Here is a 16,866-nt window from a genome sequence, read left to right as displayed (position 1 = left end):
GCAGGTAGCAGGGGAGTTTCCTTCCTTCCTGGGTCCCCTCTGGAGTTAGAATTTGAAGAGAGAGGTGTCTGTTACACTCAGGGGGCTGGATGAAGTAGGCCTCAGGTACACAGTTATGCCAAGGTGCTTTTCTATGTAAACATTCTTTTCATCAAAAAAAAATCTATATTACAATAGCTGGATTTAACTAATGTTATCAGGCACTGCTTTGGAAAGGCTTCCCTGTTAGCAAGGTTTAAAGAAGCCCCAGGTACACACTGGCTAACATCTCACTCTTGTGCAGCTTCTCAGAGTCTTACACCTTTCTCAGGTGGAGCAGGGTGCAGCTCAGCGCTTAGGTCTTGCTTCAGTACCACTGGGCCCTCGCCCAGGCGGCATCCTCTGCTCACACCTCCCAGCTCTTCCGCCTGCCCAGGTCTCAGTCAGGCCTCCTGAGTCCTTCCCGCAGGGAAGGCCTGAACAAGAACTCCCCTGGTGTCCTTGGGTTTGTTCCTCCTCCAGTCCTCCACCCTTCTCAGAAAAACACACACACACACAAAACATGTTACTCTTCGCTGTAGTTTTTAATGAAATAAACTCTCTAAAATTGTCTTTATTTTTCCTACTTTGCAGAGGACAAACAGGAGCCAATGATTCAAACCACCATGACTTTGACTGTTTTAGCATTAATGCCCTTTTCATTGTATGCTCCTTGGTAGGAAAAAAATGGAAATGAAACAGTATTTTCTACATTATTTTTTCCTTTAACATTGTTCTCTGCCTTTTGGTTTTACACTTCACTCTGACCCTGGCTAACTCCCCTACCCCAGTGTGACTGCCTTGTCTACATCACTTTCCCTGAGGTTTGGATTGGTTGGGTCTCTGGTCACACCAGGTAGACACAGTGAGCCTGAAAGTCCCTGAGCTCACTTGGCTCCTGCCACAGTCCTCTGTGACCCTGTTTGCTGGGATAGACATCTTTTGATACAGCCAGTTTATGAAAGAGGTGGGGTCTTACCGTAGAATATGATTTAGGCAAAACTTGAAGGTTCTAAAATCAGAGACACATAAACCGTAACATTACTATTGCATGAGGGTGGGTTCCGTATTAGCCTTTCCTAGAAACAGGTGATGAACAAGCTGGCCCCACACCCCATTCGTGGTTTGAAGTGCAAAGGTTAAAGGTCAAGGGGCTCTGGAGGCTGATCTTGGGCATAGGTGGGTAAAGTGTGAGCCCCTGTATTTGTGGACCACGTACTGCTGGATGCGTGTTCTGTGGCATTTGGGTAACTGCTGCTTATCTGCTCATTGGTGGAAATAGTTAATTTTTTTTTTTTTAACTTAAAAAAATTAGTACCAAAGGGCTTACATTGGAGAACTGCATAGTTGGAGGAAAACATATAATGAAGGTACAGAATGTAATGAATGACTTCATATAACTATTAAAATGACTTTTCTAAGAAGAGACATACATCATTTTTGTGATCCTCGTTACCTTTGGAAGGTATCAGAGTGGCTTTGGCTCTGTGGCTCCCATGTGAATGGGTCGAAGACTGTCTCGCCCAGGTGCTGGGGGTTTCTGGCAGTTGAGCCCTCTGATGGCTGCTCCAGCTACACAACCAGATAGGCTGCCCCCAGGAACCCCCCAGGGGGATTCCCTTGGTCGTGTGTTGAATGTTGAAACTTGCTTCCGACACCGTAAGTTGTTTTCCTTTCATCAGTGGTTTAGCAGTAGAGTGGGGTTCTCCAGGGAGGCCTCATGTCCTCTTCACCCCACCTGGAGTAAATGCATTTGGCCTGCGAGGTAGCTGTTGTAAAGCCAGTTAAAAATTCTTCAGAAACATTTTCTTATGGTTGTTAAATTTGTCATCATATGTGTATGTGCGCAACCACTGAAGAAACGGAGAGAGCATTAAATGCCTAGTCTGTTCACTCTACCACTTCTGTATAAAATTTTCTCGTTAGAATAATTTTCTCCCCGTAACACTTGTGAAGTCAGCAGAGTCTCCAGCCCCAGCTCTATCGCCCATTCCCAGAAGTCTGGGGGCTGACACGGAATGTACGGTCCGCCAATGGTGTGGCTTGTAAAAGCAGGCACTTGTTAAATCTATTTGTTTTTATTATAGACATCGATCTGCCAGTTGCAATAATGCATTTATGGACATTTTTCTGCAAGCACAGCGCTGGTGGCAGTTTTTACTGACAAATTGTGTCATATGGATAGTAGTTTGGAAAACTCTCACCTTATTGACAGATTGGGCAATTCCAGCCCTGGATGTTCACAGATATCTGGACGGTTGAAGAGAGTGAATGAGTCTCAGGGAAAAATAGGAGATGAGACATTAAATGTTGAAATGTAATCAATAACTGGTAGTTATTTATCATTTGTCCTTAAATTTTTAGTCACATTTTACTCCCCAACCGGAAGGACCACAGTGGGGACCGAAGTGTCCCCTTCCGGTCTGACTGTGCTGCTGGTGTGTGCTCAGTGAGGGCCGGCACAGGAAGGCGGCTCCGGCAAGGCCCGAGGAGTCACAGCTCCCTGGACTCCTCGCTCCAAGGGAGCAACCTTTCTGCAAAGGCAGCCTGAGCCCTGCTGGGATCAGAGTCATTGGCGGTGCTGCTTAAAGAGGCAGACGATAGGGCCCCAGGGCAGACCCACAGGATCAGAACCCGGAGACCTGTGTCTTTGCATGCTCCCCGGGGGATTCTGGCAGACCCCAATGTCTGAGAACCGCTGGGACGTCCTTAGGATGAGTGGGAGGTGGTGCAGCCCAGCCCAGACAAGCTCCGGAGTCGCCCTCCCAGATGGATCCATTCGCAGCCGGCACTGTTTCGAGTTGCCTGTGCATATGGATCTGTGGATGGTTTTGTAACTCCTTAGAGACACGTGAATCTCTTCAGAATGCAAACCCAACATGTTATCATGGTGTTACAGTTCTCAGTTTTGTGGTTATGACAAAGATGCAGATGTTACCAAAACTCTGGCATTAGTTTCAGGAACAAATGTGAAGCACGGACAGCCATGTTCACTCCTATCTTTTCAGAGGGCTGTGCGTGTTTCCTGCCCTCTGGGTGGAAGTGTTCTCGTGGTCTCAGGTGGGGGTTCACCTTCCCATGCACGAGGGGAAGCATGTTTGTGGCGCTGACTTGAGTTTTATGTGGGAAGTGCCAGAGCGGGTGGGAGGACAGCGGGCGTTTGTCTGTCCTAGGTGTACTGGCTGGGTGACAGGTGTGAGTGTAAACATACGAAATAATAAATGCTCTTTAAAGTAAAAGGCACTACATGGACAGAAATCCTAATTTTGAACTACATTCTCATGGAAAGAGGAAACTGGATGCAGGTGAGGAACCAGTCAGCATCCCCGTTCCCTCTGTCCAATTAGCATCCTGGTTTCCTTCCTGTCCAATTACCATCCCGGTTTCCTTCCTGTCCAATTAGCATCCCCTTTTCCTCCAAGTCCAGTCAGCATCCCCGTTCCCCCATCCAATCAGCATCCCCATTCTCCCCGGTCCAATCAGCATCCCTGTCCCCCTCCATCCAATCAGTGTCCCTGTTCTCCCCAGTCCAATCAGCATCCCCGTTCCCCCTGTCCAATTAGCATACCTGCTCTCCCCAGTCCAATCAGCATCCTTGTTTCCTTCCTGTCCAATCAGCATCCCTGTTCCCACAGCCCAGTCAGCATCCTGTCCCCTGTCCAATTGAAATCCTCATTTTCTCCAGTCCAGCATCCCCATTACCACAGTCCAATCAGCATCCTGTCCCCCTGTCCAATCAGCATCCTTGTTCTCCAATCCAATCAGCATCCATGTTCTCCAATCCAATCAGCATCCCTGTTCCCTCCAGTCTAATCAGCAACCCTGTTCCCCCGTCCAATCAGCATCCCCATTCCCCTGTCCAGTCAGCAACCCTGTTCTCCCCAGTCCAATTAGCATCCCCATTCCCCCATCCAATCAGCAACCTGTTCCCCCCATCCAATTAGCATCCCCTTCCCCCCAATCCAATCAGCATTCCCATTCTCCCTAGTCCAATCCGCATCCCTGTTTCCCCTGTCCAATCAGCAACCCCATTCCCCCATCCAGTCAGCATCCCCGTTGCCCCACCCCCAGCCCCTTCCACTCAGCATCCCTGTTCTCCCCATTCCAATCACCATCCCGGTTTCCTTCCGGTCCAGTCAGCATCCTTGTTTTACAGATTTGCTCACAGCCAAGCCCCTCTCTGGGCGTGCTCGCTGAGACTCAGAGGCTCCCTCTGGAAACCGGACTGCTCCGGTGTGGACGGGCTTTGCCAGGCACCACCCTGTGACCTTCTGTCAAGTCACGCTGCCTTCCGAGGCTTGGTTTCTCCGAAGGGGGGCAGAGGCAGTGCCCACGTTAGGAGGCCCGTGGTGAGCCCTGAGTGGTGACAGTGGCATTTGGGACGTGGAGGCAGGAAGAGAGCTCGGGTCTCGGCCACGGCAGGGCCACCGTGCCGTGTCTGAGAGTCCAGGTGGGCGCAGGCCGGTGCTGGTCTGGACCACGATGCAGCTGCCCGCTGAGTCGCAAGGTTTCTGAAGTTCCCGAGTCTAAGGAGGCTGTTCGCTCTGCCACCCGGCTCTGTTTTCTGCAGTAGAGTTACCGAGTGCGGCTGAAGTGCCCGCCGCCCGGCGCTCCCTGCCCAGGTGGTCGCGTTCTGGGTGCCCGGGTGTGCCGCGCTGGCCCAGGGCAGGAAGTGCGCGGGTGTGTGCTCGGCGGGGCGCCTGCCAGCAGCCCGCAGCCTGAGCCACCGTGTCTGGGAGGCCTGACGTTAATAGTCTGTTAAATTGAAAGAACTTCCCAAAGGAGCAGACATGGGATCTGACACGATGATGGCAGTGGCCAGGAACCAGTAGCGACGCCGGCGTACGACAGCATTTTCCCAAGCGTGGCGACTGCTCGTGCCACAGTAGCGAGGGATAGTTTGGGCCCGTTGGGTGAGCTTGGTCGAAAATCGAAACTCCGCCGTGACTTTTGTGTGTGTGTGTTTGTGGAAATGGGCCTTGTTCTGCGGCGTCTCTCCACCTTCACATCGCGGTTCACGGTGCCCTCGTCGACTCATCAGAGGCACATGGTGCTGGTGGCTTTGCGCAGACACTCTGGTGAACGCCCCGAGGTCACCCGTAGGTAGGTGCTGCCAGGATCCCTGTTTTGCATGTGAGGAACCTGGGTCTCCGGGGGTGGAGCAGCTTGCACAGGCTCGGGGCAGACTTTAGTTTTCCAGCCCAGATTTATTTGATAGCCGAGTGCAGGCTCTTCCCCGCTGTGCCATGCTGTCTTTGCAACAGCGAGCCTGAGAGGCTGCTGGAAGTCCTGTTGGGCGGAGATGTGGCATCAGTAAGTACATTCCTGTGTATTTAGCAAAGGTTTTCTGAACACCAGCGTGACGAGTATTGTCCCTAGCCTTGTGGGAGAAGGAAAGCGCCCAGCTCTGTCTCTGCTTGGAGGTGCTCGGGATGCCAGCAGGGCGCACAGAGAGCCGTAGCTGAGGCTGCACGCCGTGTGTGGGGACTTGGGAATGGCGAAACCAACCCCGTGTGCTCTGCCCCCCGTTGTTGGTGCCCACCCTGGGCACACCCCGTTTGAGAGTGGAGGGGCCAGTGCAGGGGTGGGGGAACTGGAGGAAGGACAGGGAGCACCAGGAGGGCCAGCCACGTCGTGGGATTATCCACGTGCTTTACTGAGCCCCCACAGGCCGGGCACCCGGACCTCATTGCCCGCGAGACGTTTGTGGGGTGGCCTGCCAGCTTTCTCCATGTGGCCCGGGGTGGGCACTTGGGCAGAGAAGCGGGAGGGTGGACTCTAGGGTGCGTTTGTCATCCAGTGTGGGGCCCCATGTGTCATCCAGTGTGAGGAAGATGTGGCAGGTGTGGGGGGCTGGACAGGTGGGCTCAGGTCGCCTGCAGGTGCAGCTCCTGGAGGGCCAGAGTGTCCTGCCGAGGGGCGTTTCCTCTCGAGCCCGTGGAGCCTTTGGAGCCGTGCGGGGGGAGGGGGCATGCTGGGTGGTTGGTGCTCCCGACTACGGAAGGTCGTGTGGCCGACGGGCTGGTGGGGGCGAGGAGGGAGGTTGGTGCAACAGGCACAAAGCAAGGGAACGATCCAGGAGTGTTATCAGTGCTGGCCCTGCAGGCTTTCTGATCGAGTGCTGTGCAGGGGAGAGGCAGAGAGAGAGACCAGAGACGGCTAAGTTTAGGGTCACTTTGCTTACTGAGAAAGAAGAAGATGTTTGGTGTCTGTGCATAAAAAGAAAGGGTGTGTCCTCAAGGGAGCCAGAGAAAACGATCTGGCTTTGGAAGGGTGAATAGACCCTCTGCTTTGTCTGGCATTTGGGTTCTGACTCAGGGAGATGGCCTTATTTTAACTGTTCAGCCAGCCAGACATGTCGGTGGGAGGAAGCAGCTCATTAATAGGCCCCAGCCTTCTCGCACTTCCTGCAGGTAGGTAGTACCATGTTTCCCCCAAAACAAGACCTCCCCATACAATAAGCCCTAGCAGGATTTCTAAGCATGTGCGCCATAGAAGCCCCACCCCGAAAATAAGCCCTAGTGACGGGCGTGGCTGCGCAGCGCATCTGCACAACCCACGTGTGTCGTCGCGGAGCGGGAAAGAAGACGAGCAGCCCTTCTCACAGCTGCCCTGTCGTGACAGCTGCTATCCCAGGGGTGACCGGAAAGGGGCGGGCAGCCCCACCAACAAGGTTGGCCCCCTGTTGGGTCCCGGCCGTCCTGTGCATGCTGCAAGCTGAGGCTTTGGGGGGAAAATAACACGTCCCGTGAAAATAATTTTTCTTGAGGAAAAATAAATAGAAGAGCCTGTCTTATTTTTGGGGAAACACAGTATTAGAACCTTTAAAACCCACCCATCAGGTTTTGGGGGTACAGTCACATCATGATGCAAACTGAAGTGTGCCTTCAGCGTCCTGAGACACAGGCCAGGAGAGTGTCCGCGGCCGGCATGGCTGGCGTGTTCCCGGGCAGGCTCCTGCCGTGGCCAGTGGGCAGCAGCCGTTCTCGGGGGCTGCGGGCTCCGGGTGGCCTTGCCTTCAAGGGGCTCCCCTGACGGTTGGGGTGGGGGCATGCCTGTCACACACGTGCGCTCAGGGGGCCGGTGAGGGCTGTGGGGAGGCAGAGTGAGGCGGAGAGTTCCTCCTTTGTCTGGGCGGGGTGCGTGTTGAGTGGCGGGAGATGTTGCAGAAAGTGAGTTTTGAGCAGGGATTCGGACAGTGAGGGGTGGCAGCCGGCCGGCCGCCTGGGGACGAGGCTCTTAGAGCAGGAAGGGCAGCCAGCCGTGGGGGCCCTGGATGGCCTCAGGTTGGTGTGTCAGGAGGACAGGTGGACAGACAGACGGAGGGACAGAGAGACAGCCGTGGGGTGAGTCACAGTGGGCCCTTGATGCGCTCTGGGAGTGGCAAAGCCAGAGCCCAGGGAAGCTCCCCAAAATGCAGCTTCGGGGTCTCAGTGCTCTGCACGTGTCATTAGTTAAACTCCTGCCCAGCGTTGGGCTGGGCACGTGTGGGGCGCCAGGGGACCCGATGAGACAGCGGCCACGTCCTGGGCGCAGTGCGTGAGGCGGCCGTGCTCAGCGTGCGCGGCCGCTCTTATTAGGGAGGCTCTCGGCACTCGGGTGGGAGTTCCCGGAATGATGGGCAAAGAAAAGGAATGATATATCTCCAAAAGTTACTGAATTTAGCCAGCTATCCCAAGAAAAGCCCATGTGTGCTATTCTTTATTGTGCAGAAAAATTTGTTCCTGTCACCGTCGTGTTATCATCAGATTAAGCTGTCGAGGCAGATGGATGTGGCGGGGGGCGAGGGGCGCTGGCCGATCAGCAGGCTGCCTGCACCTCGCACCCATCCGTCTCTGGTGCGGGTCGGGGGGGCGCGGGGCGATCAGCAGGCTGCCCGCACCCATTCGTCCCCGGCGGGGGGGCGCGGGGCAGGCGGGGCAGGCGGGGCTGGGTTCCCACCGGGTTGCAGGAGGGGCTCGAGGCTGCTCCCAGGTGCCACACCTGAGTTTGCTGCAAGGACTGCTACTTAGCAGGAATGTGCAGGCTCTAACATGAGTATTCCTAAAGTTCAGCGTTACCTGCCCTCTTGGGCAGATAACTGTGAGGCTGCCCAGCGAGAGGACGAGCTCTTGGCACCGGATCTGTCCCTCACGGGTGACCAGCCGTTTGCGGGGGGCGTGCGGTGCTGAGACAGGGGGTCCTGGGCTGGCCCCCGCCTGTCCCCGTCCTGTGTCCTCCCACTGCTGCCACCCGGCCACTGGCTGGAGTCTGCCTGGGCCTTGGGTCAGAATCAGCGGTTTAACTTTCTTTGTTTTCTGTTTATCTTCACTAGTATGGGCTTTAAAGACTCCCTGTTCTTGTTTCTTCTAGAAAACAATTTATTTACTTTTGCCATGAGTATAATTAGAACATTTCCCGGAGCCTCTGTTACTTCCCTTTACACTGCCGTGGCCACTGCTGTCCTTGTAGCATTCTCCGGATTATCTGTCACTCCAGAAAAACCCCCAAAGGGTATGGGTCTAACCTCCCCAGCCATTTTTCTCTTCCGTGAGTGGAGATTTCCTGCTAATGAGACTTCCCTCCTCAGAATCGGGTCCTTTTCCCCTGGCCTCGCTGATCATGACAGTGGAAACAGGTGGGTTCTTGGAAACGTTAGTGAGATGCGCTTTGATTGGGGCCAGAAGGAAGAGTCTCCGGGTTTGCGCGGGGCCACCCTGCCCCGTGGGCCGGACACGTGCCGGCACTCACATGGGGACGCCGGTTCCTCAGTGCAACGCGGGTTCACGGCGGTGCCGGCTGCCCGGTCTGTTTGGCTGTGGGTGCGTGTGACTGCTCTGGTTAATTCTGCGTGGCTCAGAACGGTAAGACCCTGTCCCCAGGCTGCCCAGGGTCACCCAGCAGGAGGCTCCACTCTCGGGAACGGGGCGTGTCGGGGCCACTTCCCGACCTCCCTCTGCCCCCCAGGCTGCGCCCACCTCCGAGCGTTAGTGCTCGGCTGCACGGCTGCTGCATCAGTGGTGAGGACCTTCTTACGTCATGCCCGTCCACCTCCAGGGACACGGTGACCAGCTCCAGCCTCAACTGCTTCTGCCTCGCATGCTGTCCTCCTCCTCCTTCTATCCCTGAGAGCACCTGGGAAGCCTCTGGAGCCATCTGCTCCCATGCCACACTGAATGGTGGGCCCGGCTGCCCTGTGCAGGCAGTTGCTAGGTAAGACCAAGACGGTCTGGGCACAGAGGCGGGCGAGACTTGGCCAGGTGACATCCTCCCTCCTGTGGGAGGCACGGTCTGAGAGTGCTCCAGCTGGCTCCTCCCTCCCACCCGGACCTCATACGGGGTGAGCCTTCGAGGCTCACCTGCACCCTGCCCAGCTCCCCCCCCCACATCCCCTTGGGCACTTTGGAAACTGCACACTGTGTTATGCTCTGAGGGACTGGGGGCCCCCGTGTCCCCTCTTCCTGGGGCCACCCTCTGCACTACCCCCGGCAAACCTCTCCAACCCCAACCCACATGTAGACGCAGCCCTCGGGTCCCCGATTCTCTGACTCCTTCCACGTCTCACTTCTGCACACGCGGCTGCGGCCCTGTGACCCTCCCTGCCCTTCCCTGTTCCTCCACCCTTCACGCAGTTGTCTGCTCCCCTTGTGTGGTTTTCGCCTCTTCCTGGTGGAATTCCAGGGCCTGGATGGAGGGCCCAGCAGAGCACGCTGGGCACGGTCCCGGCGTGGACTGAACTGCGCCCCGGCTTCATAGGTCAGTGCCGACCCCGGTCCAGCGGTCTCTGGAGATAGGGCCTTTGGGAGGTAGATGAGGTTAAGTGGGGTCGTAGAAGCGAGGTTCTGATCTGATAGGACTGTGGCCTCTGTCCCCGCCGTGTGAGCGCCCAGCGAGGAGGTGGCTGTCTGCGAGCCAGCAAGAGCCTCCGCCCCAGAAACTGAATCCGCGGGAACCTGCGCCTGGGACTTTCCAGCCTCCAGAATTGTGAGAAAATGAACGTGTGTTGTAGTCATGTCCTAGCACAGAACTCATTAGGGGCTTGTGTGTGTGAAGTTGGAATTTTGGGCGGAGGATAACCTTGAGATCAGACAGTGCTCCAGAGTCTCTGTTCTCGGGTTCAGCTCTTGGCATATGCAAAAGCTGTGCGTGCGTGTGTCTTGGAGTAAGAGCCGAAGAAGAGACAGAAACCCAAATCTTAGGAGCAGAAAGCCCGGTGCGCAGAAATGGGTCCAGGAGACAAGGCAAGAGACACCGGATGGCTGGGGCCGCGGGAGGCCTGGTGCTGCCCTGGCCCCGGGGCTGTGCCGCGGCAGCTCGGGCAGGAGACGCTGGCGCAGGTGCTGGGTGACCGGGTTACTTAAGCACAAAGAGTGGTTAGGGAGCCAGTCTGGGCAGGTTGGCTGGGACGTTTCTGTTAGTTGGTTGAATTCATTTTCTTTCCTTGAGATGGGTCAATACAGATTCTAATCTGCCTGGGTCCAGGGGCAGCTTGTGGTCCTCAGTTGCACGCCAGCTGGAATCCTCAGAACCTGGCCGTCCGTTGACTTGGGGGCTGGGATACCTCTCCGAGGATACATGGAGGTCTCTGTCGAGTTGGGTCTTCCTGAAAGGCCGCTGGCCTACGCCTGGCCAAAGCAGCCCGCGTCACACCTGTGGCCAAGGATGGGGGAACAAAACAAAGGTAGGAGGTGGTTAAATTTATTTTTCCCCAACTCGCCAATGTGTGCTGTGGGTTGTAGGTCTGCACAGTGTATCACATCCACAGGGGACGCTGTGACTCTTGCAAGGAAAACTCAGATCGCAAGCTTTGCTCCTGGCGGGTCTTGTGGTTTCCAAGCTCCATCTGTGCCCGCCCCCCCCAGACCCCCTGGCCCCTTACCTTGCGGGCTGGCCCCACGCCTCGAGGGCCCTGCCCTGGGCCCAGCTGCTGTGGTCCGTGCTGACGAGCTCAGAGTCCTGGGTTCAAGAATGTGCCGTTAATGTTTAAAGTGTGGATTTGGATTCTTCTCGGTTACCGTTTTGTTTGTTTATTTATTAGCACAGCTATGTTTGTTTAATTCCACAGCGAGAGTCTCTAAGAATATGATTAACCTTCAGGGTCGCCTTATAATGCAATTATTAATGATTGATTCTGCTTATCCTCGAAATCGATGAGAGAGGCGAGGTGGTTCGGTGCGTAGTTGGGCTTGATTTCTTAACGTTCCGTAAACACGGTTGCGTGACAGCAGTCGTGTCGGTCTATTGCCCAGAACGTGTTTGATGCATCTGCAGTGTATGATTAGTTTTGTATAATTATTGTGATACGCAGTGCTCCTTACATGGCTTATGTTAATATGGCAAGTGGTGTTAACATCTCCTGCCACTAATAGTTAGGGTGGGGATGTGTAATAATTGATCTTCCTGGGAGTGCTCTAGTGTGGAAACAATGCAGGCTGTGGGAAGTACATTTTACAAGTGTGCGTTGGGCCTTTGGGATGTTATATTGAAAAACCCAATTGTACAGTTACCATGGGAACCCAATTAGAATAGATTGCTTGATTTTTTTTTTTTTTGTCTTTCATCTTGACCAAAAATCTAATGTATTTTAAATGTTTTCTTATGGAATTGTGGTCATATGCTGAGTTGTTATACCAACGTATTCTGTTTCTTCTTTTCCAACTTCAAGCTGAAATAGTGGTAAGGTCGCTAGCGGATCTTTATGAGGAAGTCTCCTAGAAAGATTTAATCAAATTTTCGTGGAAAAGTTTGTACGAGTGGAGGTGTTGGAAATCTTAGAAACTGGGAGCATGGGTATTTTCCAACAGTGGCGGAGAGAGGCGCTCATGTTCTTCATTGGGTGGACACGGGTGTGTTTCTCTGTTCTTCTTCATGTTTGCAGATTCCGGCAGTAGGTCCCTTAAAAGGCCCTGTGGATTACAGAGGGGCAGAGGTAGCGGGTGGGGTGGGGTCTCAGGACTCTTCCCTCCATGCTGGTGGTCCTCACACTGTCTGGTCTCAGAGTCTTTGCACACATAAAACTTGTTAGGGATCCCAAAGAGCTTGCATGACTTACATAGTCATATTTGCCACACTGGAAATTAACATGAGATATTTAAAACTATTTATTAATTCATTTAAACAATAATAACCCTATTAGACTTTTGTATAAATAACATTGTAACGAGCAGCTATATTTTCTGCAAAAAATAATTAATGAGGAATGTTACTGATTTACTCTTTTTTAAAACTTTCAACGTCTGGATTAACAGAAGACAGATTCTCATCTCTGCTCCTGCACTCGGTCTGCTGTGATATGTTGTTTCAGCTGAAGCATGTCAGGAGAATCTGGCCCCAGATAAGTAGCTGGAGAAGGGAAATGCATTTTAATAGCTTTGACCGATAATCACGGGTATTATTCTCATGTAATCTGAGACCTCAGTGAACTTTTTGTACTGTGTTACTTTTAAAATCCACTGGTGCATCTTACCGTCTTGAACGATTTTGTGACATCACTTGTGTCATTCTTTTGTCCTGTGGAAATTATTGCTTCATCCAGTTACACAGATCTTCCAATACCGATGTGTTTCATAACACAGTTCTAAAAGTCACGTTTGCTAATATCACCACCTTCCTGCCTAGACAGTCTTCTTTTAGTATCGGGAAGCCACGGTGGTGAGTACAAGTCTCCCGAAGTTTTAATCGTCACTTAAAACTCTCATTTTGTCACTGGCGGCAAATGCTGTCAGTCGTGTTACTGACAGAGACAGGCTCACTTTGTTCGTTTTTCAGAAAACGTCTGCCAGACGTGCAAGTGTGAATAGCCGCAGTTAGTCAGTCTCTCGTACAGGTAAAGCTTCTGTTCTAAGAAAGGGTTGGCTGGTCCATCTCACACCTCCACTCACAAGGGTGCTTTTCTGGAGACGGCCGTGGTCTGGGTTTGCTGCAGAAGGCTTTGTTGCAATTGCCCATTTGGTCACAGAGTAGTAAATGTAGTAAAGTTGACAAGTTTGATTGCTTCATCAGGACTACCCAAATGTTTGGAGACTTTCTCAATATTCTTCTGTTATTGATTTGTGGTTGAATTACTTTGTGGTCAGAGGACCTACCTTTTATGAGTTCAGTCTTCCTAAATTTGTGGAGCATTGTTTTATGGCCCAGAGTATGGTCTATCTTGGTGAATGTTTGTGTCTACTTGAATGGAGTGTATACTCTGTGGATCTTGGGCGGAGTGTTCTTTAAATGTCAGTTGGGTCAGGTTTGTTGATAGTGTGGTTCAAGTCTTCTCTATCCTTATTGGTTTTCTATTTCCCTGTTCTGTAAATTATCAGGATTATTGAAATCTCCAACTATAATTGGAGATTTGTCTATTTCTCCTGGCTTTTTCCCTTCACTTGAGTGGGGTGTGTGTGTGGTGGGACAGGGACGGGGGGAGTTAGGATGATTCTTCCCAGAGTTTGGGGCCATTATCTTGGTTCTTGCTAAGGTGTCAGCAGTTTTCCTGAACATTCCATCATCTGTCTTTCACTGCCAAGTGTGTGGTTAGCCGTGGGTTTTTGTCGGTGCCTTTATCAGACTGAGGGCATTTTACTCCTTTTTGCAATTTATATGGTGAATCGCACTGATTTTTATGTATACATAAGCCAATTTTGCATTCCTGGATAATCCCCACTTGGGCTTGATGTATTATTGTTTTTATATACCGTTGGACTCAGTTTGTTAATACCTTTGAGTGTTTCTGTGTCTGTGTTCATGGTGGATGTTGGTCTGTGGCATTCCTGAAGTGTCTTTGTTATCAGGACAAGCCTGACTCATGAAATGAGGCCTCTTTTATTTCGTGGATTAGTTTGTATACTATTAGCATTGTTCCTTCTTTACATGTTTAATAGGGTTTACCAGTGATGCCATTTTGGTTTGAAGTTTTGTGAGAAGGACATTAACTACAATATCAGTTTTTTAGTAGATATAGGGCTGTTCAGGTAATTTATTTCTTCTAGAGCGACTTTTTGGGATTTTATATTTTTTAAGAAATTTGACTGTTTCATCTAAGTTGTTGAATTGATTGGCCTAATGTTATTCTGATATTTGTTTATTATACTTTTAATGTTTGTAGGATTTTCAGTCATGTCTTTGTTTTTGTTCCTGATATTGGCACTTTGCATTTTCTCTCCCTTTTTCCTGAGCGGTCTGGCTAAGGGGCTTATCAGTTCTCAGAGAACCAACATTTGTTATCATTGATTTTTCTTTTTTTCTATTTTATTGATTTCTGCTCTTTATTATTTATTTCTTTCTGCTTACTTTGGATTTAATTTCCTTTCTTTTTTGTTGTTGCTTAAGGTGAAAGCTTAGGTCATTAATTTGTCCTTTCTTCTTTTCTCATATAAACACTTAATGCTAAAATTTGCCTCTAAGCATTGCTTTAGTTGCACTCACATGTTGATATATTGTGTTTTCATTTTCATTCAGTGCAGTATATTTTTCAATTTCCCTTGTGATGTCTGCTTTAATACATGAATTATTTAGAAGTATGTCATTTCATTTCTAAGCATTTGGGGATTTTCCCAAATGTTTGGAGACTTTCTCAATATTTTTCTGTTATTGATTTGTGGTTGAATTACTTTGTGGTCAGAGGACCTACCTTTTATGAGTTCAGTCTTCCTAAATTTGTGGAGCATTGTTTTATGGCCCAGAGTATGGTCTATCTTGGTGAATGTTAGTGTCTACTTGAGTGGAATGTATACTCTGTGGATCTTGGATGGAGTGTTCTTTAAATGTCAGTTGGGTCAGGTTTGTTGATAGTGTTGTTCAAGTCTTCTCTATCCTTATTGGTTTTCTATTTCCCTGTTCTGTAAATTATCAGGATTATTGAAATCTCCAACTATAATTGGAGATTTGTCTATTTCTCCTTTTCAGTTTTATTCTTCATCTATTTCAAGTGCTTTCATTAGGTGAGTACATATTTAGAATTCACATGTCCGCATGGTGAATTAACCCCTTTGCACTTATGAAATAAGATTCTTTACTTGGTATTACTCCTTTTTTTTTTTTTGAAATTATTTGTTTGATATTAAGATAGCCACTCCACCTTTCTTTTGATTAGTGTTTCTATAGTAAATATTTTCCCATTCTTTTGTTTACCCTATGTTTATCTTTACATTTAATCTGTGTTTCCTGTAGACAACATATAGTTGGATCTCTTTAAAAAAATTTAATCTGACAATACTGTTGTAAAATTATTTAGACCATTTATATTTATTGTAATTATTAATATGGTTGGGTTTAAGTGTACCATCTTGCTGTTTGTTTTGTATTTGTACCATTTGTTCTTTTGCAATTCCTCCCTTTTCCCTGCCTTTTTGATTATTTGAATATTTTTAATGATTCCAATTTAATGTTCTAGCTACACTATTAGCTTATTGATTATTTCCTCCCTTTTTTTCTTTTTAGTGTTTGCAGTAGGATGTGTAATATACATATTTATCATAATCTGCATTTACATAATATAATACAACTTGACATATACTGTAAGCACCTTACAACAGTATACTGCAATTTCTCTCATTCTATTTTTGTTATATTATTGCTACATGTGTAATAAACTCCAAAACATATTATTATTTCTATTTTAGTTACTCAGTTATCTTTTAGAGAGATTAAAAATAGAACTCCCCCCCCCCAGCATTTACATTTATTTGCATAGTTACTCTTTCTTGAGCTTGTCATTCATTTGTGTAGTTCCTAATTTCCATCTGGCATCATTTTCTTTTATACCTGAAAAACTTATACCAACATTTATTGAGTGCAGGTCTGCTGGTATATGAATGAATGTCTTGCTTTTGTGTTTGTTTTTTTGAAAAAGCCTTTATTTCACCTGCATTCTTGAAAAGATATTTTGTTGCTTTTAGAATTCTAGGTTGACCCTGTTTTTCTTTATAATGCTTTAAGGATGATGTTCCATTGTTTCCTGTCTTGCATAGTTTCTGGTGATCAGTTACTGTCATTCTTAAATTTGTTCCTTTGTGTAATTTGTCTTTTTTCTCCCTTATGGCCATTTTAAGGTTTTCTCTTTGTCAGTTGTTTTCAGCAGTTTGATTTGTCTTGGTGTAGTTTTCTTTATGTTTTTGTCCCCTCAGGTTTCCTGAGCTTCTTGTTTCTGTGAGTACAGGTTGAATGTCCCTTATTTGAAATACCTGGGACCATATGTGTTTCAGATTTCAGAATTTTTTGGATTTTGGAATATTTGAACATACATAATGAGATATCTTGGGGATGAATCCCAAGTCTACATGTGTAATTAATTTCTGTTTCATACACACTTTATACACATAGCCTGAAAGAAGTTTTATACAATATTTTTAATAATTTTGTGCATAAAACAAAGTTTTGCCTGCATTTTGACTAAGACCTGTCACATGAGGTCAGGTGTGGAATTTTCCACTTGTGACATCATATCAATGCTCACAAAGTTTTGGCTTTTGGAACATTTTGGATTATGGATGTTCTACCTGCATAGATCTATTTTTTTTTTTTTTTTATCAGATTTGAAGAACTATCACTTAATAATGCTTTAAGTATCTTTCTGCCTCCATTCTTTTTCTGAGGCCCCAATTACATGTATATTTGACTGTTTAATATTGTCCCACATCTCACTGGTGCTCTGCTCATTTTTATGTCTTTTTGTCTTTCTGTGCCTGGATAGTTTAAAAAATGCTATGTTTTCATTGTCACTAGTTTTTTTCTTCTGTGTCTAATCTGTACATCAGGTGTACTTTTTGTTTACAAACTGTATTTTACATCTCTATAAATTCTATATGAATGTTGTATATCTTTGATTATAATAATATTTCTTTCATCATGTGCATGGTTTCCTCTATCTTCTTGAATACATGGAAC

The 16,866-nt window shown here is 48.8% G+C and overlaps 1 protein-coding gene across 2 annotated transcripts in view; it reads left to right on the top strand.

The window, feature by feature from the left end:
• The window catches only part of MGMT (O-6-methylguanine-DNA methyltransferase), a 273,767-nt gene that overhangs the window by 1,063 nt on the left and 255,838 nt on the right, over positions 1–16,866 (top strand). Inside the window, exon 1 of one of the 2 annotated variants that reach the window (XM_076009698.1) lies at positions 12,446–12,823. The exons of the other annotated variant lie outside the window; for it this stretch is intronic. The gene's annotated coding sequence lies outside the window, so the exon portion shown is untranslated. Of the gene's footprint in view, positions 1–12,445; positions 12,824–16,866 lie in introns of those variants that run through there. 2 annotated transcript variants of the gene reach the window in all.

The sequence above is a fragment of the Microcebus murinus genome, chromosome 14 (genome assembly GCF_040939455.1).
Source record: "Microcebus murinus isolate Inina chromosome 14, M.murinus_Inina_mat1.0, whole genome shotgun sequence".
Taxonomy (NCBI): Eukaryota; Metazoa; Chordata; class Mammalia; order Primates; family Cheirogaleidae; genus Microcebus; species Microcebus murinus.
This window is presented reverse-complemented; position numbering and strand designations above follow the sequence as displayed.